General features: G+C 47.2%; 1 protein-coding gene across 4 annotated transcripts in view; it reads left to right on the forward strand.

Moving 5' to 3' along the window:
* COL24A1 (collagen type XXIV alpha 1 chain) overlaps positions 1–15,589 on the forward strand; it is an 808,926-nt gene that overhangs the window by 128,622 nt on the left and 664,715 nt on the right. The window lies entirely within an intron of this gene.

Raw genomic sequence — 15,589 nt, forward strand, 5'->3', positions numbered from 1 at the left:
TTCAGCGCTGGGCACAATACAGAGATACCCACACAATATTCATAGGTGGGCACAATACAGATACCCACCAGAGATACCTGCACAACGCTCCATTATGTCGTTCCATAGGATGAATTGAGATGACAAGTGGCACCAGAAAGGGGAAGGGTTGCCTCTACAGACTCTGTGGCTATTAATACCAGAGCTGGGTGTGATAGCTCTAAAATATGTAAGTGTTCCTTTGTCACTCTTGCACAAAAATATATGTAAACATTGTTTAGTCTATGAGTTCTTATTTTAGTTCTTGAAGAATATTAGGGTTCCAAAAGCCATATGTAGCACTTTTAAATTATTAAGTGTGATTTGTACTAGTATTCACTTATTCACTCAATAAGCTCTTCACTATAATTTTGTTATTGTTTTTTTTTTACTGTGTGATGTGTTATGGAAGGTAGCACATTTTAGTGAGACAGCAGCTGAGATTTTTTTTTATTTTTTACAATTTGTATTTTTCATTTTCAATAACAGGAGTGGGATACAAACAAAGTCGGGTAAGGGTAGAGTCAAATCTGAGGCAAGGATACATTCCAACAACATCCGGCAAAGACACATAAGAGACATTTTCTTACAGCAGTAAATGGTAGAAGTCCTTCTATCAACCGATTTTGCATAACCTCTAAGCAGGGTCTCTGTCTGCCTGAATCCTTTATGGAGGCAGAGGCTCTGTGGTTCTAGTGTGGACATGAATTATAGAAAACCAATTTTTAATACATGTGTCTATTTTTAAACATTTATTTACATTTTCACAATCAACATTTGTTGTTATATCAGCTTAGACATGTCATAGCTGCCTCTTAAAAGCTAACCAAGAACCATGGCACATACACTTCTATCGTATTACAATAACAACTTTGACCTTGTTTTGGGTATTTTAGCTATCCCATATCCTTGTGGTATTATTGTTCTCACAACTGCTGTGACCTCATGTGTCCTCTCTCTTGTATGTACGTAGTGGGGAATGTGGTGTGACTAAAAGTAAAGAAACTACCCCACTTATCCCCTTAATAACGACAGGCAACGAATATTGGATGAAACAGGCCACAGCAGTTATTAAAACTTACAACTGTAGGACTCCAACTTAAATAACCGTCCTTGTCAACGAACTTAACCAGATGCCTATGCACCAAAACCTTACCCTCTGGTGTCTCGCCTCCTCCCTCGTCCAAACCAAAATTCCCATCATCTTAAATGCTCTACCACCAGTCGGCTTTTTGCTCGGTGGGCACGTCCAATTCAGTAACTTTAAAGTTTACCTTACAGAGCAGGGGAGGTTGAGACCCACCGTGTCCATCTCCTTACATTCTATCTCCTCCCCAACCCTGTTGGCAAGGACACGCTCAACGCCAGCTGTGACGGAACAAACAACAGAAAATTAGGGTGGGTTGGAGGGAAGTTGTTTGCTGGCCAGAATCCCAAAAGGCACTGAAATAAGATGATCCCTGTCCCCCTACAAACACATAACCACTCATACAGCCAATCACTAGCACCATCCCCACACTCATACATGTGCCCTTGTCCATTTAGCTGTGCTGACTCCCCATGGCCTGTGTCTCTGTGCTCTTACTCTCCAAAATTTGAGTTTGGAATGCAGTGGATTCATTTTATACTGAGCATAAAACAAAAACACAAACCAGAAACCAAGACAATGAAAAGAAAAACAATAGTGAATGAAAGGAGGAGTGAGTAAAAAGTGGGTGGTGCTTGAAGATGCTTTTTTTTTCTTCTAATTTGTTTATGTATATCATTGTTTGCAGAGGGTCACATACAGGTCGCTGCAAAAAAGAGAGCCCTGGGAACAGTAGGTCATGGCCGTAGGGGCGGCGGGAAGATGTTGCACCAGGGTCCCCAGATCTGTGACAGTCTGGTCTTTTGTTGCGGGGAAAGTACAGACATAGTTTAGGTTTATTTTGTCTACTAGCATCGTTTTTGTTGGACATAGCGTTGATTTCCAATGTTGGGCAATGAGAGCTCTAGCTGCCAGAGCTAAGTGCAGGGACGTATTAGCCGCGAGGCAAACAAGGCATTTGCCTTGTGCGGCATTTTCCAGGGGGCGGCTTTTTTTGCCCTGGGCAAATGCCTCGTTAGCCTTGCGGCTAACTGACAAGGCAGGCTGCTGGGCGGTCGGGCGGCTGACGAGGGAGCACTTCCTCTGAGCTGTCTGTTTAGCTCCCTCGCGCGCCGCCCGCAGAGTGAGGCTGGGAGCCGGAATATGATGTAATATTGACATGCACTCTGTTAGGGCCGAATACGTTTTGTAAAAGGGCCCAATCTCCCAGGTCCATAGTCCAAAGGCAAGAGGCGGGCAAGCAGCCCCCTCCAAGGACACGTGGCGAGGTCGGTTTCGTCACACTTCTCCCCTTTACCCCCCAGACTAACAGGGTATCTGACCTCCTGCCGGTCAGTGCCCTGGTTAGTCCAGCAACCCACCCACGAAGCACAAACAGCAGTACCTCCCACCCACAATAAATGTTTACTCCACCTGGATAAAGTAGCAGCTTGTCCAGGTTCAGGTTCCTCACCACGGCTGTGCGGGGAGCTGGTAGACTGCCTTGGTGGGTTGCTGAGTGGGCAGAGAACAGCGGTACTCTGCCCTGGTGCCAGCGCTACCACTGAAGTAGCCTGATTGGAGCCTGGTTGTGTCAGGGGGAGACCGACCGTCTCCCCTCTGGGTACACAGCTCTGGGGCTTGGGGGACAGAACCGACCGTCCCTACCCCTTGGGCTGTAAGTGCAGAGACTACGGTCCCATCTGCACAGTTGCGGGGCTCAACATCTCCCCTTGGTGGGTTAGGCTGCCGCTGGAGAGAGGGTGTAACAAGCTCCTCTCTCTGGACTGTAAACTGCCGCTGGGGAGAGGGGTTAACAGGCTCCTCTCCCTGACACTCTCTCTGCTGGTGGAGAGGGGGACCAGCTGTCTCCCCTTTCATTATTTTGTCCTGCTGCTGGGGTGTGAGACTGACGGTCTCTGCTACCTGCAGGACACACTGCCGCTGGGGAGGAAGGACGACACCGTCAGCTCCATGGGGTACACACTGTCGCTGGGGAGGAAGGATTGCACCCTCAGTGCCCTGGGGTACATACTGCTGCCGGGGAGGAAGGATTGCACCCTCAGCTCCCTGGGGTACACACTGCCGCTGGGGAGGAAGGACTACACCTTCGGCTCCCTGGGGTACACACTGCCGCTGGGGAGGAAGGATGGCACCTTCAGCTCCCTGGGATACACACTGCCGCTGGGGAGGAAGGATTGCACCTTCAGCTCCCTGGGGTACACACTGCCGCTGGGGAGGAAGGATTGCACCTTCAGCTCCCTGGGGTACACACTGCCGCTGGGGAGGAAGGACGACACCTTCAGCTCCCTGGGATACACACTGCCGCTGGGGAGGAAGGATTGCACCTTCAGCTCCCTGGGACACACACTGCCGCTGGGGAGGAAGGACGGCACCTTCAGCTCCCTGAGATACAATCTGCCGCTGGGGAGGAAGGAAGACACCTTCAGCTCCCTGCGATACAATCTGCCGCTGGGGAGGAAGGACGGAACCTTTAGCTCCCTGTGATACAATCTGCCGCTGGGGAGGAAGGACGGCACCTTTAGCTCCCTGGGTTACACACTGCCGCCTCAGGGGAAGACGGCTAGCCTCCTTGGATGCAGCCTCTACTCTGCTGCTGTAACACTCTTTCCACTGAGCATACTCTCCGTCCATCCTTGATTTTCGCTTAGCCATGACCTGGTTCCAGATCCCCTGGAATATCTCCATGGATACATAACCCCCATACTGGGCCACTCGCTGCCTCACCTCGGCCAGCCCATAATCTTCAGCGTCAGAGCCTTCCATACTTGTCTGCTCCAAGTCGCTGGATACCTCTGCTGCCAGGGGCGCTGCACGAGTGCTAACGTTGCCCTCAATTTGTAACTCCAAGGAATTGGTGTTGTCTGTAGCTGTCCTTCTGGCTGTAGGAACGATCCCGCCGCTTGCCACCAATTGTAACGGACCGTTTCACTTACAAGAGGATAAAACCCAGTTTAGGCGATATCCCCCTTTTCCATAGACCAGCAGCTACAGCAATCACCAATCTCCCGAACTGCAAACTGTACGAATTCTGGAAACACCCGAACTGGAAACTCACGAACCCTGGAATCAGCCGAACAGGAAAAGCATACAATCCACTTACACTCCTGGCAGTCAGCATACAATCCAATTCCCCCCAAAACGAGATGACACATCGGTTTGAGGGTCAAGCAGAATCTGAGGTCTGGAACACCCAGCCTGCTTTTTATTACAGTTGTGCACATACAGGACACACCCAGGGGGAGGCATAAAACAACCAATCAAGTAACAGTACAACCCACACATCCCCTCCCCTCAGATAAGCAATTAACATAATTATTACATACAGTAAAAATACAGTTTCCACACATACTCTGTAACTTTAAAACCATACATCACATTCACATAAAAATACATATCCACAATCAATCCATTCAGGGGAACAACATATTAAAAAAATGGCATGAATCAGACCAGGGGTTCAAAAGTTAGTAAAATTATCTTTTGTTCCCCCTGGCTGGCAGTATTTTAATCTGACTCAAACAGTGAAAGTAAAACATCCCCACAATGCATCCTGGCTTCCTCCCTTCTGCCCTGGAGATAATTGGAGAAGTAATCCAATTATCTCCCAGGTCAAAGACAAAACTCCATTACACATGTGGGGACCTAAATACAGGATTATGTTTTACAATATATAAAGTTACTTTTTATACATTAAACACAGACATGTAACATATCCCCAGATAGCTCAGGTCTGCATGCACATTATTAGGTGAATGGCACGCAGACCACACAAATACAGTTTAATTGTCATGGAGCCAAAGTCTTTCCCATAGTCTTTCATTATATGAATAGGCTCCATGGCATAGCTATCTGGGGTTATCACTGCTCACACAGGGCAAGTACCGAATGGCCCCACTGTGTTTAAAGGGCCAGAATGAGTGACATGCACTCTGTTAGGGCCGAATACGTTTTGTAAAAGGGCCCAATCTCCCAGGGCCATAGTCCAAAGGCAAGAGGCGGGCAAGCAGCCCCCTCCAAGGACACGTGGCGAGGTCGGTTTCGCCACAGTATGTGTGTCTGTTACTGAGTGTGAGTGTGTCTGTTAGTGTGTGTGTATGACTGTGTCTGACTGTGTGTGTGTGTCTGTTAGTGAGTGAGTGTGAGTGTGTCTGTTAGTGTGTGTCTGACTGTGTGTGTGTGTGTGTCTGTTAGTGTGAGTGTGTGTGTCTGTTAGTGTGTTTGTGTGTCTGCTAGTGAGTGAGTGTGTGTCTGTGTGTGACTGTTAGTGAGTGTGTGTTTGTCTGTTAGTGAGTGTGAGTGTTTCTGTTAGTGTATGTGTGTGTTTCTGTTAGCGAGTGTGTGTTTCTGTTAGCTAGTGTATGCGTATCTGTCAGTGAATGTGTGTGTGTGTGTGTGTATTTAGAAGGCAGGGCGGGGGAAGGGTTGGGTGGGAGTGGCGCGGGGAGGGGGGGCGTCTGAGTTTTGTCCTGCCTAGGGCAGCACAAAACCAGGATACAGCACTAGCTAAGTGTAATACCAAGGCTTTTTCCGAAAAGGCAAAATGGGGTGGGAACTCCAGCCATAGATATGCTTCAGGTCCCAGTGAAATGTGTAGTTGTAGCTCTTTAACCAAGTCAGCCACTGGTTTTTGGAGGGGCCTGCTTGTCCGCCTCCTACCCTGGGACTCTGGGCCCTGTGGAGCTTTAACTGGAACAGATTCAAACATGTGGTGGCGGCCATCTTAACTTGTCCAGCAGTGTTTTGCTGTTGAGTGTGTGGAACTGTTTTGGGCATGGAAACATGTGCATGGTGGTGTAAAAATAAGACTTCCAGGAAATTCCTGAACCCCTGAACCGATCTGGGTGATTTTTGGATATGTTGTTCACCCCGATCGGTGCAATCAGGGGATGTGACTGATATGTTGTATTTTGGGGTACTTTTTGAGGTTTGTAAAAATGTATGTTTTTTTCTGCCAAAGCTAATTGAGTTAGTCCATTGTCTTTGTTAATTGTATCACAGGCAGAGGGGATTTGTGTACAGTAACTCTGCCCTAACGGTCCCCTTGCCACCGGGCAGGACTATGCCCTGGTCCCCCCAGCTGAAGCACTGGCATGGGGGCAGAACGCAGCTTGCCTCTGCCCACCAAGTACCCGCAGCTCCTTTACTAGTTGGACCAGGGAGATCAAAGTGCTGAACACCCACTCAGCAACCTGGGACATACCGGACAGAGCCGGGCACCAGGAATCACCAAGGACAGTAATTGTTTCTTGTGGGGGGTGTTGCTTGACTAACTCAGGCACTGACCGACAGAAGGTCAGGTACCTGGTTAGTCTCCCCCGAAAGGGGAAGATATGTGATGAACTACATGTATGTACGTAGTGGGCATTGGATAGCATTCCCTTCATCCCCCATAAAACCATAACTTACCCCTTCAAATAACGACAGACAACTTCTTGGAGAAAACAGGCCACAGCATTTATTAACACAACCAAATACTGTATAACTCCCTTAACATATAACAAAATAATAAATATCATAAATTAACATAATCAATTTGCATATAGTCATACAGTAACCAAAGAAACCGTCCTTGCCGATCTAACTTCCCCAAGGCTCTCACCTCCCCCCCTCGGCATAATAAAAACATCATCCTTTTCAGGGATCCCCACCAACTCGGTGGGGCCCAACCATAATGCTCCCCACTGGTCGACTTACAACCCAGTTGGGACACGTCCAAACTGGTACCTCCTCCAGGTTCACCATAAGAGACAGGGGGAGGATGAGACCCGGCCATTATCCCCCTTTTTCATCTAATCTACCAAACCACCCCTCTTTGGCAAGGACACACCCCCACCTCGCTGTGACAACCCCCCAGGCCCAAAGCAGCAAAGGGAGGGTGGGCGGGAAACTTGTTGCTGGCCCGGCTCCTAAGTGGCACTGAGGTCAGTCTGATCTGTCACCACCCACTTCCTCACATCTCACACTCCCACATGTAGCATATAGCCAATCATGCATCATCCATCGCACACTCATACATGTGCCCCTGTCTGCTAAGCTGCGCACTCTCCCTGGGGCCTCTTCGCCACTGCTTTCTGGAGGGGCCTGCTTGCCTGCCTCCTACCCTGGGACTATGGGCCCTGTGATAACCATGTTCAAAAGTACTGTTTCTGCCCCTTGGACTTTTAACTGGAACAGAATCAAACATATGGTGGTGGCCATCTTAAATTGTCCAGCAGTGTTTTGCCGTCAAGTGTATGGAACTGTTTTGGGCATGGGACCATGTGCACGGTGGGGCAAACATAAGACTTTCAGGAAATTCCTGAACCCCTGAACCGATCTGGGTGATTTTTGGATATGTTGTTCACCCAGATCGGGGCTATCAGGGGATGTGTTGTATTTTGGGGTACTTTTTGGGGTTTGTAAAAATGTATGTTTTTTTCTGCTAACGTTAATTGAGTTAGTCCATTGTCTTAGTTAATTGTATCACAGGCAGAGGGGATTTGTGTACAGTAACTGTGAGTGTTCAAATATTGGATTGTGCATTTCATGTCCTGTGCCCCACAAGGTCCACATGGGTGGTAACCTTGTGGGGAAATACTGTATAAAAGAAGCAGCTGTCCCATTAAACCTTCAGTTCTACTTGACCCTCATCTCGCAGCCTTGTCTCGTGTTTGGGGGGACAGCTATTATCACTACAGGGTTTGCTATGCTCTTCATACTCCCTTGAATAATCACTAGCTCTTGTGAGAGCTTGTTCCTGTTCCTGCTTCACTCTCTGGGAAAAGAGCGGTTCACCCTTCTGGAACCTGGAGCTTTGTCGTTGGTTCAGGGTGGGTAGGAGACGGCGAGACCCCAACCAAGCTACGGCGGTTCGTGGTCTCTGCGGTGCTTATGGTGTCTGGTGCGGTGCTGATGGTCCTTGGTAAGCACTAGAAGCATCGATTGGTGCTGGGTCAGTTACACGCCGATAAAGGTGTTATTCCCCCACCAGATAGGTATCATAGTTCCTTTGCAAGTGCCACATCGCCAGCACCTATCGGAAGTAGTGGTGTACATGTGGTGAAGCCTATCCGAAGTTAAACACCAGCGATATATCAGCTTATGATGGTCCTCTAACTGGGAAAAGCATCTGGTAATGTCCTTCATTGTGTTCAGTCTCTTAATCCACCCTTCTTGTGGGATTATTGTTGATCTATTGTTAGATAGAGGGGTCCACAAGTACAATAGCAATGAATCACTAGCCATCTGTCAACGTTCCATGTCTACCCCTCCCAGCCTTCCTCGTGGTGCATGTAGGTTTATAGCTTGGGCCAGGAGAGCTGCTCTATAGTAGGCCCATATCTAGGGTATCCCCATCCTCTCGCCTCAAAAAGTCTCTGCATTGTTGCGCCAGCTACTCTTTTTTTCCTCATTTACATAGAACAAAGAGGGACAGTTTTTGAACTTGTCACAATAGCTCTTAGGATTGGGATGGGGAGCATCTGGAACACGTACAGTAGTTTAGGAATAGACATCATCTTAAGAGCATTTATGCGCCCTGCCCAAGAGATCTTTACATCTTTCCAGCTTTCCAACCAGCGTTTTATGGTAGTGAACAACTGCAAATGATTTTGTTTAAGTAGTGTTACAATTGATCTGGTAACCGTACTCCCCAATAGATCGCATATTCCTCCCTCCAGTCAAACTGGAACCTCTCGGTCAGTCGTTTTGTGCGTGCCATATTAATAGTCAATTGTTAGCGTTAAGTTTGCAGTAAGAGACCGTTACTAAGGAGGTCAGGAGAGACACCAGTTCTATTAAAGAAATTTCCGGTTTGTTGATCGTTAAGATGTTCTCATCAATAAACAATTAGAGTGTATGGGTTTGTTTGCCAATTTTACTCCATCTGCTGGAGATGGCTTCCTTATTTTTGTCGTGGAGGAAGTCGATCTGCTGAGCGGTACGGTGGTCACCTCGGGTGTTCCCTTGTGATGCTTGTTTCCTGTTTCCTGCTCCTTTTCTGGCGGTGATCTCCATTCGATGCTGGTGGTTCCTATGCAGGAGGCCTTTCCGGCGGGGGATCCTTGCCTCCGTGGAAGTCAAGAGGACTTCGTTGCAGGATCCGCTCGCCATTCCTGGTCTCTGCCTGGGAGCTGTTTGGAGCGTCCGGAGTTCGCTCCTTAAGAGGGGCGTTATGTCATGTCCTGCTCTGTTCTGTGGAGATGTCTGGCTTTGGCTTCTGGTATCCAGCACTCTTGTTACAATTCTTGTTTAGTTTTTCTTGTTTTTTTGGTTTTCTATTCTATGTCTGGTTTTCTTTATGCTGGGATTTCTGGGTTCATTCCTATAGTCCGTCCCTGGATTTCCCAGTCTCTTGGATTCATTTAAAATGTTTGTTTTATGTTGCCACACCCGTTTGTTTTCCATCATTCCCTTTGTTTCAGAGTTCCTGCAGGCAGCTCCTCAAGGCTTCTGCCCTTTCTTGCAGGTAAGTGCTATATATGTCTCTTTGGATGTTTTAGCATACATTAGGCAGTGTAGGACCTGCCAGTTATGGGTTACACTGGTGTTGTTGGCAGGCTTATGCAATGTATGATCATATAGTGTGACTAAATCCCCATGATTTTCATATGTAGTACTTAGTTATTTCTCCTCTTGTTTTGCCTAGTATATCTTGTCTTGTTTTAGTTTGTATACCCTGTAACGGACCGTTTCAGCAGACAAGGGGTTAAAATCCGTTTAGGCGATATTCCTCTTCCAGATATAAAGGCAGCTTCAGTAAAACACCAAACTCCCGAATTGAATACAAGTGAATGCACCAAACTCCCGAACTGCATACAAGGGAATAAGGTAGCACTCCAAACTCCCGAACCGGAACCTCACGAATAGCTGCTAGCAGACGAACAGGAAAAGCTCCCAAGCAGCTTACACTCCTGGCAATCAGTCTCTATCAGCATACAGTGAATCCCCCCAAAGACGAGACAAGGCTCCGTGTTGAGGGTCAAGCAGTGGTCTGGTTTATTCAGGGCTACCCGCCCAGTATTTATGCAAGTCTCCCACCTGGTGGACACTCCCCTAGGGGACCAGATGGAAGACTGTGACAAGGGACAGACATACACCAATTACAGACACACAGCAGTAAAACATCCCCACAATGCATTCTAATTCCCTCCCTCTATCCTGGAGATAATTGAGAAGTAATTCAATTATCTCCCAGGACAGAGGCAAGACTCCATTATACACGTGGGGGCACAAAGACAGTAAAACACTTTAAAATACATAAAGTCACCTTGTCTACATAAAACACAGACATTTCACATATCCCCAGATAGCTGGGATCTGAGCGCACAAAACTACCGAATAACGCTCAGATCCTATTCACACAGTTCAATTGCCATGGAGCCAAAGTCTTTAATTACACGAATAGGCTCCATGGCATAGCTATCTGGGTTAACACATTCACATAACTAAAGTACCAGATGAACATGTATTCGTTAGATCTGTACAAATAAGAACCAGGCGGCGGACGGCTCAGCGGTGTTCGTGCAAATAAGTGTCCGTTTTTAGATCCATGGTGTAAGCGCTGAACACCGCTGGCCGCTAGGGACTTTTAAAATGGCCGCCGCGGGGGCGTGGCCTGGCAGCGCGCGGAGATGGACGCGTGATCTGTTAGCTCCCGTGAGGGCTCCTACTAAACAGCGATTACAAGAGCAATATCTGCCCTGATTTAGGTTTGTCAAAGAGCTTACGACAACCTGCACCACCATGTCCCAGAAAGCGCCCAAGAGAACGAAAGTTCGACCGGCAGTGACCCGGGTATCCTCCTTCACACCGCCGCGCACCAAAATCCAAGATGGCACCGGAGGCCCAGAATCACCAACAGCAGCGTCTGAAACCAGCGACAGCACCTCCATCTCTATGGGGACTAATGCCCCTGCCTCAGAACTCACCCTGCACAAGATGCTACAAGATTTACAACAAAATCTACAAATGGCGTTCGCTAAATTAGCTCGCGACGTCAGAGCTGATATCAAAGAGATCAGTGAACGCACGAGTGCAATTGAAGACAAAATGGAGGAAGTCATCAGTGCTCACAATGATCTGGCGGCATCGCACGATACGATAGCTTCTCGAATGGCGTATCTGGAAGCCAAGATTGCTGACCACGAGGATCGTGACCGGCGCAACAATATTCGCCTGCGAGGCATACCGGAGGAAATCAAACCTTCAGAATTGAGGGATTATGCTATCGGTCTCTTTAAGGCCTTATGCCCAGGCCTCACTGAAGGAGACCTCCGACTAGACCGCATTCACCGCTTACCACGACCGAAATTTCTGCAACCCACAGCAGCAAGAGATGTGATCTTGCGGATGCATTACTTCACCTCCAAGGAACTGGTTATGCGAGCTGCAAGAAACCCGGATAACATACCACCTGAATTCCAACATGTTAAACTGTTCGTGGACTTGTCCGCCGCCACGCTAACTAAGCGCAAAGAACTGAACTCAATCACGATGGCACTCAGAGATGCAGAGATCCTGTATAAATGGGGATACCCTACCCGCCTCATCATCAAGCGGAATGGCACGGACTACCACATATCCACAGCAGCAGAAGGAGCGAAACTACTCCAGAGTTGGAACATACCGGTGACCCTACAAGACGCCAAGGCTCCATCTCAAGGTCTTCGATCATCTCCTCTGAAAATACCCAACGAATGGTCCACTGGGACAAAACACAAGTAACATAGACTGACATTACATAAAGAACTGTATAGACCTGATTATGGCACCGTGCCCTGAAGATATGTAAGCATATGATTCCATTATGTTGTTGTGCTCCTATGCTCTATTCTCTAATACTAAAGTGTATGTTTGTGCATTATAAGGTTTTTCGGATACCTAGCATTATAGAGAGCCAGACTACATACATGTCTCTGATGCATTTTGTGCCGTACACCCCCGCTACATATTGATGGTTCTATACAGACCCTCAGTACTGCCGCCATAATTTTCCGGGCAGTTCAAACCACAGTTTGCCCTCCCCTCCACCTAGGCTCCATGGGGCCGCTAAACTTGTTTTCTGGATCGGACACCCCCTGTCTGATTCCTCCTTTGTATATAGTTTTTGTTCAATACCATATTGTCTACCCCACCCCTAATGTGACCCTTTGTCCCCCCACAAATGTACTTTATGCACAATCCAGTCTTAAGCCACCCGCGAAAATGGTAACTTGCTTTGAGATTCAACGACACCTGTTGATACATAGGGCGTTAACTCATGGACTGTCCCATGAAAAACCTATACACGTCTGTGCCACACTCAGCACACTGGTTGTAACTCCATGGCTTTAAATATATTTTCACTGAACGCTAAAGGCCTAAATTCCCCCCACAAACGGAGACTAGCTCTCGAAGAAGCCAAGAAGGCGAAAGCTATGATAGCCTTCTTTCAGGAAACTCACTTTCTGAATGCTAAAAAACCTAAATTTTCATCCAAATACTATCCCATAGGATTCCACACAGGTTATGCCAAAAAAAAGAGAGGAGTCTCCATCCTGATTAGTAAGGATGTGGCCTTCTCCCTACAAAAAAAAATTGGAGACAAGGAAGGAAGGTTTATTCTTTTACAATGCAATATTAATAATGAGCAATATACCCTCATCAACATATATGGTCCGCATGATAACCAGCTACCCTATCTAGAGAAAATATTGTTGTTAGCGGATACCCATAAATTCGGAACTGTAATAATAGGAGGTGATACGAATTTTATCCTAGACGATGTATTAGACACGTCGTCCACTGCGGGAATCTCTCGCAAAACTGCTAATAGACGCACTCACTCTACCATTGCCATAGGGTCACACTTGCACAAAGCTCAATATATAGATGTCTGGAGGACCCTACACCCCTCTGACAAAGACTTTACCTTCCATTCACAAGCACACAACTCTTACTCAAGAATCGATAGATTCCTCTTACACTCCTCCCTAATATCTAAAGTGCAATCCACACAAATAGGCCTCATACAATGGTCTGACCACGCACCTATAACTATGTCAATATCGACCCGCTTCCCCACTACGGGGCGAAGCTCCTGGCGATTGAATGAGTCGCTACTCAGAAAACCCCTCATAACGCAACAAATCAAGCAGGAACTGGAGTTGTATTTCCAGCACAACGTATCAGATGATATTTCAATAACCACACTCTGGCAAGCACATAAAGCTGTCATTAGGGGCTTATTCATCAAACACGCTAGTTACGCTAGCAAGCAGCGAAAGCGAGAGTTTGATGACCTAATCCAACAAATAGCAGTCCTCACTCATTGCAACAAAATTACCCCCTCACCAGACCACTATGCAAAATTGAGAACCCTACAATCCAAACTCGCTGATCTTGAACTAGATAGAACCAACTATATACTACAAAAATTTAAACATAAATTCTTTGCCCACGGGAATAAAGCGGGAGCGACCCTGGCATCCCAACTTAAACAACGTATGGCCAACTCTAGAGTGGCATACGTTTTTAAGCAAGACAAGACAAAAGCCATGAACCCACAAGAAATAGTAGAAACATTTGCACAATTCTATAGCTCTCTCTACAACCTCAAAGATGACTCCTCCTCACCTCCACCATCACCGGAACAAATTCGACTTTTCTTAGACACCGTACAACTGCCGACGCTCACCCAACCAGACATTGACACAATCACTAAACCCTTTACAGTAGAAGAAGTAAATGATACGATTAAAAAACTTCCCCTGCATAAATCACCAGGACCGGACGGTTTTACCAATCTCTATTACCAGACTTTCTCGGACACATTGACCCCATACCTCACACAACTTCTTAACCATTGCTTTACCACAGGCGCACTGCCCCCCGACATGCTCCAGGCGCACATCTCCACGCTCCCTAAGCCAGGTAAACCACCCACAGCCTGCCAAAATTTCAGGCCGATCTCATTACTAAATTGTGATACCAAAATATATGCTAAGATCATAGCGGACCGCCTCACACACATATTATCCCGCATCATACACAATGACCAGTCTGGTTTCGTTAAAGGCAGACAAGGTTCGGATAATACGAGGAAAGTCCTGAACATCTTAGCACATATGGAAACAAACCGAATGGAAGGCCTTCTACTAGCGCTGGACGCGGAGAAGGCCTTCGACAGGCTCAACTGGGCATACATGGAACAAGTACTACTCAAATTTGGTTTTCCTACATCCTACATAACTGGCATAATGGCATTATACTCTAAACCGACCGCGAGGGTATCCAACGCAGGATTCCTTTCGAGCCCTTTCCCGATCACGAATGGCACCCGCCAAGGCTGCCCGCTCTCCCCTCTGCTATTCATCTTATCGCTAGAACCCTTGGCGCACAAAATTCGAACACACAATGACATAAAGGGTGTCACCATCAACAAAGTAGAATATAAATTATCTATGTTCGCAGATGACATTCTCCTTTCCCTCACTACACCAGACCGCTCCTTACCACACCTCATTGACACACTCAACGAATATAGCACGATCTCCTACTACAAACTAAACCAAACTAAGACCCAAGCACTACCAATCCGCCTCCCAGTGACAGATATCCTAAAGCTTAAATCTACGCACTCCTTTGATTGGAGACAAACTCACCTAACATACCTGGGGGTGAAAATTGCAGCAACGTATAGAGGTATTAGCACACATAATTTTTCTACCCTTCCGTTGATATGCAAACAAACCCTCTACAAATGGAAAAATGTGTTACTGTCCTGGTTAGGCAGGATTAATGCTGTAAAGATGATTCTTCTCCCAAAGTTGCTTTATGTGTTTCGGATGTTACCGATACCCCTATCGCCCACTATATGCAAGCAGCTACAAAGCATAATCTCCACCTATGTATGGGCTCAAAAGAAGCCGAGATTACCCATATCTCTCCTACAACTCCCTACAAAGGAGGGAGGCTTGGGACTCCCCAACATCGCAAAATACCACAAGGCTGCTCTCCTAGAAGGTGCAATAAAATTGCATGCACCACCTCATGCTCTACAGTGGGCAGACATAGAGAATAATTATGACCCCAAACACTCGGCTATTGATTTGATGTGGACACCCAAACCCCTTAGAGGTACATGCAGGACGCTCCTGCCACTCACTACTTATGCAATTCACGCATGGGATCACCTGCATAACCCCCATACAACAGAACCGACATTCTCCCCATGGGCCCCACTCACAGCCCTTAACTCGGTCTCCCCGTGGCTTTCCTTGCACAGATGGACAGACATGGGAGTGAACCGCATTACAGACATTTGCCAGGCAGGAACTATTATGCCATTCCCTGAGCTACAAAACAAATTCCGGCTACCCCTGTCATTCATCTTCCCATACCTTCAGTTGAAGAGTCTGGTCTTGAATGTGGTTACTACCCCTACACAAGCCACACACAGACCACACCAAGATCTGTTACGTCTATATGAGCGCTGTCACAATTCACCGACTAAATCCAAAG

This window comes from Pelobates fuscus, chromosome 7 (assembly GCF_036172605.1).
Source record: "Pelobates fuscus isolate aPelFus1 chromosome 7, aPelFus1.pri, whole genome shotgun sequence".
Taxonomy (NCBI): domain Eukaryota; kingdom Metazoa; phylum Chordata; class Amphibia; order Anura; family Pelobatidae; genus Pelobates; species Pelobates fuscus.